Genomic DNA, 12805 nt, shown 5'->3' with positions numbered 1-12805 from the left:
AATACATGCCACACAAGCTGGTAAATATGAATCATTTGAACTTGATCTCCCCTGTGAGGCTGTAAACTTCCTGTGAGCTGAGAAACATCTCACACCCTCTGCAGTGCTTTAGAGTGTGCATGGCAGTGATAACCCTTCCAAGGCCTGGGGCCACTCAGAGCTCTTCAGGACATCGTACTTACGAGACCCTTGAAACAAGCTTAAAGAAACAAACTAATTGCCATTAAAATTTGTATTGATATTATGATTAGAATCCTGGTAATATCCCTTGGAAAGTGGAGAAACGTTATGATGTAGGGAAACACATGCCTGCATTGTAGCAAACCAGTGTGATGGGTAAAAAGGAAGTGAATCCGGCTTTCACATCTTAAAGAAAACATGATTGTGGCCTTTTCTCAATGCTGCCTTTCCTCACTTGGACATTTTACCCTGGATCAGATTCACCTCCGTTGACATGGGAAGCACTCACTAAATTCTGGCTGAAGAGAATTGATCAAGCATACAAATACCCTTTATTCCTGACCAGGTGCTATTTTAATGTGTTTACATAAGAGTCAGACAATTTCCTTAAGGAAATCATGCACATTCTATACTAATCCTGATTCTAGCCCAGGTGAAGCCTGGTGACGTGGCCCAGACTTGCAGAGGGAAAAGCCACAGCAGCAGTGGCCCTGTGTGAATGTAAGCAGATACCTGCTCCAGCGAGACACCTGCCACTGCATCAACCACAGGAGCATCCAGTCAGGTGTGAGTTAGGGAAAGGCTGTACCCAGGTTAGATGTCATTCCTATAGCTCTAACTATCCAGTATGCAATCTGCACACACAACTGAAGATTTGGAGAAAGAATTAGAAGCACATTCCAGTGAAAGTGTAGGACCCACTGAGAGCCAAGTAAATGTCTTTAAAAGCTTCAAACGATTTGCCTTTTCCCCCAAAATCAAAAAAACCTATTCGGTTTTCAAGAAAATCATTCTCTTGTGAATTTACGAATAGTTTCTCAATTTCACTCATTCCATTCATTAGTTCCAACTGTGTCTCAAGAAAACATAATCCACCAATTATAACAAAAAATACATTATCCAAGTCGCTGAAAGTTTTTGTAATGATAGAATGTTTTCTCTTCAGATTAAAAATAAGCACAGAAATTTAAAAGGTCTTTTCCTCCATATTTTCTTTGAGACATTATATAGTACAGGCACGTATAGAAAAATGAAGAGGATTGGTTAATCAGTTTAAAACATCAAATGTGAATTGTTCTTCCTTCTTTTTTAAGTCTTCAGTAATAAGAACAGACTAAAGATATGTATTGGTTTGCTCTGAGAGGCATTATCATTATAAGAGTGAAACAGTGTTAGATATTGCAAACGAGGACTTTATAAAATAGAAGAGAAAAATTTGGTACAAGTTTATTCAATGTTGAGCTCCAATAATTTGACAGGCATTGTGAGGCATTTAAATGTGGTTCCTGCCCTTGTTTCCTTATTAACTGCTTTGGTTTTTTTGTTAATAGATCTGATTAGCTCCTGCAGCTTTGAAAAAGAATTTAAAGCCCGTAACTTTCACAAATCCTAAGCAAGAAGCATATATTAGCTCTTCAAAGCATATTGATATATTTTTTAACTGTGGATTTTAGCTTTCATGCGATAAAACTTTTAGTGATTTCCTTACCATGTCTGGTTAAGGCTTAACTTCCTCATTTACATATTTGATGCCTCTCAGGAGACAGACAAGCTTCAAGTTAATTATCTATGTAGTTGTAAGAACTCTTGTTTCCTGGTTAAGAACTCTTCAAAAGAAAACTAATAGTTATTAAATGTTACACTGAGTCACCAAAAGTAATCAGGATACACAATGAGAGGCACTAAACAGACACTTAAATCTAATAAAAACCTCAACTTTTTGCAAGATAAATGAATATAAATCAATTAAATCTCTTACAGTAATTTTCAGGGAAAACAGCCACCAGAAACCAAACAGCTAAAAGCTCTGCTCTAGAGAGTGATTAGGCTCTGCTGGAAGCTTGCGGAAATCACTGTAACATTCTGGATTTAGACCCATTGAACTCAGATTCGTAATAGAGCTGTAACTAAAGAAATGCCATAACAGAATAAAGTCCAGTGTCTTCTCCAGCTAATGTGTATCTGCATGCATGTGTATGTGTGTGTGCGTGCATATATACATACATGTACACACATACATATACACATATACTAAGTGTTATTCATAGATAAACATAGGCTTTATTTTATATAACAAAAAAAATCTGTGGAGAGAAATGATAAATAATCTCTGAATCTGAAAGTCTATTAAGAGCAGTTTTATGGAATGATAACAAGAAAGAGAAGAAAGAAGGGCAAGCGTTAGACTCGAGTTGCAATTGGGAAATTGGAACCACAGCTATCAGGTGAGTTAATTAATCTGGGTATCGTTCAGTAAATGAAAATGTGCCATCTATTTCACAAGGGCCCATTGTGTCTTGCATGTGAAACAAATTTACCCTGTTTGATTAAGGATTACTGATTGCCTCCAATTTATTATATGTATCCTATAATTAAGTCACAATGAATTCGAATGAAATGGGGATGGTCTCCTCCACAAAGAAGACAACAAGCTCATTCTAGGAAGACCTTGGGGGTCATTCAAGAAGCAATTAAATGTTCTCCAGGGTGCATTAAAAGGAAAAGAGCCTGGTGGGCTGAACGGCCTCTTCTTATGTTCCAGCCTTATCAATATTCTCCTGCTTTTATGGAGACAAATGAAACCATGTCATAAAATAACTCAAGGCATTATCAGCAAGGAAAACAATGCTGTCTGCTCTTATACTAAGGAAAACGTCACCAAGACAATAATCTATGCTCGGCAGAAGGTAAAGAGGTGCATGAACAAAGTGATGTGCTATGTCAGAATCCATTTATAGGAGGGGTTCTAAACAAATCAGTGAGCTTTGGAATATTGTATATGATCTTTGAGAATTACTCATTAATTTTGTTTCTGTGTGCAAGTAGGATAAAATCGTATTGGCACGTGAACGTAAATGAAATGGTCCAAGATCAGTATCTGTGTTGTATTTGCAGAGATATTTTTCCATGTTTTTATAAGTGCTGTTAAAAGTGAACACTATAAAAGAAAAACTATACGGAACACTTGTTAAAAATGGCGAGAAAGACTTTATTCAAGATTATGACATTATTATATTTGGGGAGAAGATTGACATCTCGAAGGGGCAGAGAAGAATTTACAATTGCAATATTTTTAAGTAAAAGAAAAGAGCGGTCAGGGGCCATTATCAGGCAGAAACATGGCAAAAGTTCAGGCAAGCTTTAGACTGTCTTGGTCAGTACAGTGTTCTGAAATTAGGGTGGCCTCACACAGAACTGAAAGCATCCCGGCTGAACAATCCCCTTTATAAATGCACCTCTTTGGGAAACACATGCCCTAAAATATGCCAGCCTGAAAAGACTTAATATGAAAATTTAGATTACTGTAGTAACTAAAATATAATAATTAGAAGATTAGTTTTTCACATTCAATAATAAATTGTGTTTACATATTAACTCAAATTGTGAAAATCTTATCAACTAATATGTGAACCCAAAATTACAAAGACTTCACTGTTTTTAGCCGAGTCCCAGAATGAGCACATCTGTACATGTTATAACGGAAAAATAAATTGCAGATGGAATCTTAAGAACTCAGCCCACATCTCAGCGACGTATGTCATTTGTTCCATAGACTTGGGAAGATTGTTTATCCTCTCTGAGCTTTATTTTCCTCATCTTTAAACAAAGACAGAACTTGCCCTGCTTACCTCACTGTAGATGTAAAAATGCCCCCAAAACGTGTAAAATGTGTCATGAAAGGTGTCACCAGAGAGAAAAGTAGAGGTCAGGTCACAATGGACCTGAAAGCTATTTTTAGGAATTTTTCCCTGAAACCTAAAAGCAATAGGAAACTGTTGAAGGGTTTTTAAGCAAGAGGGTGGCCTGATATGATTTTCATTTGCAAAAAAATCACACTATCGGCAGTGTGGGCAATGGGTTGGTCCAGAGCAATACCAGAGATGACAAAGCATGTAGGGCCTGGGGGTCAGATCCAAGTGTGGTAAGTACTGAAGCTGAGGCCTTTTGTAGCTTCTCTATAAGACAAAGACTACAGCATTCTAAGATGAGGCCATTTGCAAAGGCCTGTGGAAGTATAGAACCCTAAAGCTAAAGCTTCAGTTAGCTCAGCAATAAATTGGTCTCTGTGGAGGGTGCTAGAATAGCAATATGGGTGTGATAATGGTAAACTGACTCAGAGCATTCACAGTGGGGATGAGGACCATCAAGAGATGGGGGGACGGAATCAGTGGGACATGATGCCCCACAATGTCAAGGGTAAGAGAGGAGTAGTCAAGGAAGATGCCTGGGTTTCTGGCTGAGTGGATTCAGACCTGTAGAAGGCAGGATTAGCCTCAGGCAGGAAGGAAACACCTCTCTTTTACAACAAGAGGGAGGAAGGAAGCTTGAGCGTGGATGTATGGGTGAGGATTTTGTTGACGAGCTGAAGGGTTCCCACATCCAATGGTGAATCTCTTATGAGGGGAATCGCGGTACAGGAGGGCACTATGTCAGAAAAGTGGGAGAAGGCAGAAATGTCAATGCTGCAGAGAAGACCAGGAAGGTGAGGGCTCAGGAATGTCTTTTGGGATGAACAATTTCATCTTTGCAACAGGGCAGATTCACACTGTGGTAGGAGTGAAAGGGAGAGCATAAAGTGAGTGGATGGGGAAGTGAACATGGCATAGGGTGAGTACAGGCAACTCTTCAGAGAATTCTCCCAATGCGGAAAAGAGTGATGGAGCCATAGTTTGAGAGGAACTTTCCAACACTTCATCAATTGATGTGCTTTATGAAGAAAGCACGTAGTTGGATTGATCCAGCATTGGAATTTTACCTGGTGGATGAGACCAGAGGACAATGGGTTAAGGGTTCTGAGCATATAGACAACAGTGTGGTTAAAATAATGGACTCTGGCATCCAACCGGGATAGGAAGAAAGGAAAGAGAAGTGTAGGCTGATATATGGAAAACCAGTAGAACAGAGAAAAGACTGGATCTCCCTAAGAGAGTGAAGGTTGTGAAGAGTGCTAGTAATTGGATGAAGAGTTAAGGAAGACAGGAAGTTGTAATGATAGGGGGAAGCTTTCAAGGTATTCTTCCAGAGAAGGAACCCTTACAAATGATTCCAATGTCCAGAGTGTGGGCATAAGATTGGGTACCTAAAACTGGGGATAAGGGCCACTGGAAGAAAGACATAGAGAAAATGAGCTAAATTGTTGGATTAAAACATCCAAGTGAACAACAGAGCCATTGTGGATGATGGAAAGACTTGGATTAGAAGGGAAACTAGTAAATCAGGTCTAAACACCTGGCTGACTGGTAGTCTGTAAGTTGGTAGAAGGAAATAAAGAGCTTCAAAGGACTGAGGGTTTTTATTTGACCGGAAAAAATGACATAAAAAGGGCATTGGGAAGGGAGAAGGGTGCTTACCCCACCCTAAAGTACGTGGGGTATGAGGGATGAGTAACCTCTGTATAATGAGCAGCCATGGAAACTGTAGCTGTAGAGATTTCTAGGTCTCTAGTAAGACCAGGAAGGAAAGGAAACATGACATGAGGGATTTGAGAGTACAGGAGTAACTGAGGGTTCAAGTGGCATAGTGAATGTTCAGGGAGATGCATGGGGTAGAATACAGGTCAGGCAAGGTGAAGCACAGAGCAGTCTGGGATGAAGGTACCAGAGACACAGTAAAGGATTTAAATTTAAGAGAATCCAGTGACCGCAGGGATGCATGGGGGAGTGGGCTTATTTTTCCCAAAATTTCTCTGCTAAAAACCCTGTGGATGGACAAACAGTGGGCTAACCCCAAAGGCATTCAGACAGACCATCTCCAGTGGAAGAGTCAGCAGATAGAGAAATAAATTGGGTTCCTAGAAAAAGAGGGTAGCAGGGAATCAAGGACAGATTGATGTGTTCACAATTTTGCTTGGAGCAGCCCTGGTTGTCATCCACACACAGCTTTGTTAATTCTTTCTGTGGCTCAAATAATAAATAGAATGATTCTCTTTGATTTACATGTATTTTAAAAAAGTCAGGCTTTCATAGGTTAGAGCGAAAATAGACGATGAGAAATGTCCACTTATTTGACCCGGTTACACAGTCTTCAGCAGCATACTCTCCCTGTCGGGAACCTCTTACGTGAACTCATCCGTTCCAGTCACCCTGGTCTGTCCTCTGTTTCCAGGGCATATTATTAACTTTTGTACCTCTTCCTTTGTTCCTTGCCTAGAATATCCTTTATCTTCTCTCTCTTTATCCAAGCCCTACCTTCCATCAGGGTCAGGCTCCAGCGCCTAGGCATTCAAAAACCCTTCTCTGAGGACCAGCCCTGGGAGATTTTTCTAAACTCCTATAGATGTGATGATTTACACAGCTGCAATGATTTACACAAATAGATGCAATGATCTACAGAGATGCTTCTTTCTCTTGTTATTTTATCTTCAGTATATGTGCTTTCCTGTCCAGACAGTAAGCATCTCAAGGGCAGGAACCTTACTTAACCCATGCCTCCTGCTCCCTTAGCTCACAGCACGATGCTCTCCCATTATAGGGTTGAGATAAGATAACTAAGTGGTAAGAAAATCCATGCATGTGGATTTTGTTAAGCACACCTTAACTAAAGGAGTGCCTCTGGAAGGAATTTCAGGTTTCATAACAAGCTGGTGAAATATTTATGAACAGAATGGCCTTTCTACACCCCTTAAATAATACAAATTAGTTATAGGGCCAGCCCTGGCAGGAGGGAGATGATTAAAAATGTATATTTAAACATAAGGATAGTTTTAAGATATTAATTTTTTTTAAAGTCTTGTTCACAGTAACCTTATTGAGAAAATACCCAGGTTAGTAACAAAGGATTTTTTTGAGTGATGCCGTAAATATTTACTAGACTAATGAAATCTGAGGAACTGACCCTAATGACTGAATAAAAGTTGCTTTTCATTCGGAGATGTCCTTTGAGCAGCTGTCTCACATCTGAGCACACATCTGTGCTTACAGAAGGAAAAAGAAAAAAAGAGCAGACAAGTAAAGAGGCCACCTGCCTGAGCCAGTCTGGACACAGCACTCAGTGCCAAGCAGCTGCCACAGAGCTTCTTCCTCACAGCTGGAAGATAAGGGGTGACCGCACAGCTGGCTCGGGAGGTCACTGTGTCAGTACCCCTATTCCTCTTCTGGGCTCTGCTCCCTGGGTTCTGGCTCTATCAGGAGTGGCAGGTGCATGAAAGAATCAAACTCCCCAGAAGACAAAGGTCAGACGAGCTGTGAAAGTTTTCCATGTATGTATATATTTTCTCCAGGGCGTGGGCTCATACTCCCAGGAAACATTCTTCCCAGACCTCACTTCCAAGGTGAGTTGTAGGATCCAGAAAAGAAAATAAATAAATAAGAATCCAAGAAATTTAGCAGCGAATTAACATCTAAAATTGGGAAATAGGTTGTTTCCTCTGGGGCCATATCCTCTGAGTTTTTTGACACAAATTTCAGGCAATAAAAAATAAGTAGAGACAAATAGGACTCAATTTATAAATTAGGTTAATTTAAGAACCAAAAGAGACAACAAATGCACAAAAAATCAAACTGTAGGGCAAAAATATATACTCAGAGTGTCTGTGAAGCCACAACTTGAATACTGCAACAACTCTGAAATATTTGCTTGTTTTACTGTTTGAAAGGCACAAAATGAAAAGGGGCTAGGAAGGAATGGAAAATGTTTGAAGACTGTCATGCTCTTCACACAACAGGAAATCTACTTAAACTGTTGCTGCATAATGGGGTTCCTCTAATCCAAGCAAATACACACATTTACCTTAAGAACTTCTCTCTGAGGCTACCTGTTTGATTGCACTAAAGACCGTCTTTTCTCTCCTGGCTCCTGGCACAAAATCAGATCAAGAATTATGAACTCTTTTCACAAGTGTTTTCTTGCCTATGTTAAGAAAGAGCAGATATTTTTTAAAATCTCCCTCACATTTCCGTTTCTTAAAGTCTAAATTCAAGTTAAATAAGCAAAACTGGTTCACTCCAGGATGGGCTTTTTACCCAAGGACAGAGCTTGGTTTACCCCATCATGGAGGTGTTCAGACCACTCACTCTGAGGAAAGATTGTCGCATCTGCTCAAGTTCAATCAAATAATGTTTTCACATGAAAAATTAGTGGAAATATAAAGAGAATAAAAGAAATTGTAGGTGGAAATATTGGTAACTTTGGAATGAGAAAGGACTTTTTAATCAAGATCCAAAAAGCTCAGCAAGGAGAAAACTAAACTAAAATTTGGGATTTCTTTTCATCAGTTACCATAGACTTATGATTGACAGACCAAGAAGGTTGAAGACCTTTTAAAAACAAAAATTAATTAGGGATGAATATCTCCATTCTAAAAGAAACTCCTACAAAAGTGCAAGAAAAGACAGGAAACCTGATAGAAAAAAGTTGAGCAAAAGACAGGAAGAGGAATTCACAGATGGGAATATTAATAGCTAAGAAGTGTTTGTAAAGGCTCAACCTAATTACTAGAAAAAATGCAAATTAAAGTGCCACTTCAGATTTATTAGATGTGTACAAATTAGAAAGTGGAGTAATACCAAGAGTTAGCCAAAATATGGAAATAAAACTAGTACAGTCATTCTGAAGAGCAATCTGGCAGTACTTAGTGACAATCTGAGTGGTGTAACCAATAGCCCAGCAGTCCCTCTCTGGGATATATCCCTGGAGGATCTCTTACACAACTGCTTAAGGGGATATTTAGAAGAACATGTCACATTAGTGGTGGTGGCAGAGTTGGCATCGAATAAGATGTTCATCAGTAACAGAGTAGATAACTAAAATATGGTGAATGCAAACTGGAAAAAGTTTTGCCTTGCTTAGAAGCAATGAACTAGAAATGCAAAGAGCAAACATGGATAGATCTTAAAAATGCAGTGTTAAGAAAGAAAAAAGGAAACAATACAAGATCTAAAGTAACAGTGTTTATGCAAGTTAAAAATGCATAAATACATAAAATACAGTGTATAAAAGAGAAAAAGTGATACCTATGGGGATGATCAAGTACCTTAAAAAATTCAGAACTTAAAAATCATAATTATATTGAGGTTAAGTCCACCTTTAATCTGAAAACAACTTAGTAATAATTACAATGAATAACATCCCTACTTCGTAGCTGAATGTGGAAAAGTAGCTACATCGGTTCATAGAGCGCATTCTACCTCAAGAAAAGAGCCTTCGCTCTGCAGACCAGGATTTCCTGGGTCCCACTTTTCTTAATCGTGCTGCAGGAAAACAAAGGCTAGACATGATCTGAATCAGGAACAGGATGCTAAGAGCTGGACTGAAGCTTCCACCCAACTTCCTCCCAAAATTTATCACTAAATTTTTGTGAAGAAAATTAGTAAAACTTACTAAATACTCATCCTAAATAAATCTCTAATATGTCACATCACTTTATTAAAAATAAGTCTTACAGAAAAGCTCTTCACATTGATGGCTAATGCTATAACGAAATTTATTAAAATTTATTAAACTTGTATAAAAATAAGCCAAAATAATCTATATTATAAACCAAGCAAGTAGAAAGAGGTTCTGCTCTTGAGAATTTCAAAATGCAATAAGAAAATTAAATACGTAAAAGCATAAGAAGGCACGAAGAGAGAAAGCATTTAAATAAGTACAATATAATCCTGAAATGCATATGATGTTGATTACAATGCAATGAAACTCCTTCTGTAAATCAATCAATTATGTAGAAGTAAAGCTGCTTCTATGATTCTGTCCCATACTTTATGTACTTTATGTAGTCTAAAAAGATTACTTGAGTTTAAGAAAGAGGTCTGAAGCAGTGTTCAAGTTCATTCATACAAAGTGAGGTAAAAGTTGCTATACATTTGGAAAATAAGAGGTACAATAAAATTTAATAAGAAATTTCCCTTGAACATTGGTGCTTAAGTAAATTAAATTAAAATTTTAATTATAAGAGAAAGTAGAAGATGTCACTATAGATTCTGAAGAGGATTCAAGATATTTTAAGGTTGATACCATTTCTTCCTGATATTGTCTAATTTCACTACAAAAGGTAAAACTTTCATTTTATTTAATGAAGATATTTCATTAGCTTTATTCTTATATTTGCATGACTTGACCGGTATCATCTGGGATTCTCAATCAGCAAAAGGAAGAGAGAATAAAAGTAAGAGAGATGAGTTTTTTCCTGAGGCAATAACTAAAAAAAAGTCCAAAGAAAAAAATGAAGAGATGGAAAGTGCTTAAGAAGTAATGGCATGTAGAGTTTTAGCAACTTTCTGAGTTAAAGTTATTGGAGTTAAACCCTTACTCACTGTGGTTAGAGCTTGGACAAATTATTTAACTCCAGTGTCTAGTCCTGCAGTGGATGTTTCTAGAAGATGGGACAGGGGTGGGAAGAGATTTTCCTTTCTTCTTTGTCCTTTTCTATACTGTTATATTTTATATAAGTAGTGTTACTTGATAGTTATTTTGAGAATGGGGCCCGTTTTATGTCAAAGACCTTTCTTTAAAATACATTTTTTACTTTAAACCAGAAGAAACAAAAAAGAATAGACAACCAGCAATTAGAATTAGAAAGTAATTAGAACTTAATGATATTATAAAATATTTGATGAGTAGGTGGAATTGACTTGAAGAGTGGTATTTGGGAAACTAAATTGTAATTAGTGTGGTTCTTGGTCACAATTTTTGCGTAGGGGAGGAAAACATATGGCTGAGCAGTTTGTGCACTGCACAAAGACTCTCAGCCAAAGCAGTAGGGGAGCTGGATCTAGCCTAGATTGCTCTGGGCAAAGTGTAAGCATCCCCTTTCCCTGATGGAGCTCCATTTTCTAATTCATGCAAAGGTATACAGAATGTAATATACATAATGCAATGTACAGTGCAGTGGTCCTGTTTCCCACCTAAATTTCAGAAGAGAGTTTTTAAAATCCTCTCTTTTCCTAAAGAGCCAATAAATGCTTAGTCAGAAAAGATCTGCCCTTGCAAAAGAGAAGGCATTAAATCCGAGTATGTGAACAGAGAAACTTGCTTCTTTCCTACTGTACTTCCTGGGGAAAAAATGACATGAGTTTGCCTGGGCTCACAGATGCCTCAGCATATTACATCTGTACCAACTTAGCCTCAGTTTAGCTGCTAACCTCAGGTCACTGAACTATACATATCTGGGAGTCTTACTCTGTGGGCAGGTACAGCTACCTCCTTTGCCTGATGGAAGATGATGCTTTGTTAAGGAGCTGCTATTCTAAAGATAACCCTACTCACTCCAGCTGCCAGGAGCTTCTCCCAAAATTTTATTAGTAACAATTTTGTTTCATGGGTGATTCAATTTGTCAAGTGAATATATAACTTTGTTCTCTCAGTATTCTAAATATCTGTTGGAACTTGGTTCCAAGTAAATTCTGAATTCAGCCTCCTCTTGATCAGAACAATGACTCCAAGCTCAGCAGTATCCTTTTTGTATCTTTTTATTTTATTGAAGTATAGTTGATTTACAATATTGTGTTAATTTCTGTTGTACAGCAACGTGATTCAGTTGTAGATATGTATATTCTTTTTCATATTCTTTTCCATTGTGGTTTATCACAGGATATTGAGTATAGTTTCCTGTGCTGTAAAGTAGGACTTTGTTGTTTATCCGTCCTATATATACTAGTTTGCATCTGCTAATCCCAAACTCCCAATCTTTCCCTCCCAACCCCCTCCCCCTTGGCAACCACAAGTCTGGTCTCTACATCTTTGAGTCTGTGTCTGTTTCGTAGATAGGTTCATTCGTGTCGTATTTTAGATTCCACATATAAGTGATATCACATGGTATTTGTCTTTGTCTGACTTACTTCACTTAGTATAATAATCTCTAGTTGCAACCATGTTGATGCAAATGGCATTATTTCATTCTTTTATATGGCTGAGTAATATTCCACTGTATATATATACCACATCTTTATCCATTCATCTGTTGATGGACATTCAGGTTGTTTCCATGTCTTGGCTATTATAAATAGTGCTGCTGTGAACATAGGGGTGCATGTATCTTTTTGAATTATAGTTTTGTCTGGGTATATGCCCAGGAGTGGGATTTCAGCAGCATCTTTTGACTCAACTTGCAATAAATAATAAAGGTCCATTCTTTCTCATATAGATGTAGGATTATGTATTTTTATGTTATTATACTTCTATATCTCTACAAATGTGGAACACATGTAATTATTTTTAATAGAATATTTAATCAATCCAGATAGGCCATTCCCTCAGAGAGCATTAAATAATAAATTGGTACTTGATTTTTTTTCTCCTGAAAACGACATAATGAAAACCAGCAGTCCTGTCCTAGAATAAGTAAACGGATGTAGCGGCAAATGAGCTCTTTTTCAGTAGCAGAACTGACAGAGACTGTATGTAGAATGCAACCAAGCAGAGAGCTGCAGAAATGAGAGACTAATAGAAACAAGGTTAGGTTGGGTCTCAGGTTCCAGTCGTTATTGTATATTCTATGAAAGTGTGAACTACCCTGTACTGTTCCCAGCTACCTAAACCAATGGATTTTCTCTTTCTTCATCTGGTTGAATTGAGTGTCTGTAAATTGCAATCAAAAGAGACCTAATTAACACATACTACCTTAATCTAAGGAACCAGAGCCTACCCACCCCTTACAAAGTTGGTAGAAACCTGGTCACAGAAATACCCC

This window comes from Eubalaena glacialis, chromosome 8 (genome assembly GCF_028564815.1).
Source record: "Eubalaena glacialis isolate mEubGla1 chromosome 8, mEubGla1.1.hap2.+ XY, whole genome shotgun sequence".
In the NCBI taxonomy this organism is placed as follows: Eukaryota; Metazoa; Chordata; class Mammalia; order Artiodactyla; family Balaenidae; genus Eubalaena; species Eubalaena glacialis.
This window is presented reverse-complemented; position numbering follows the sequence as displayed.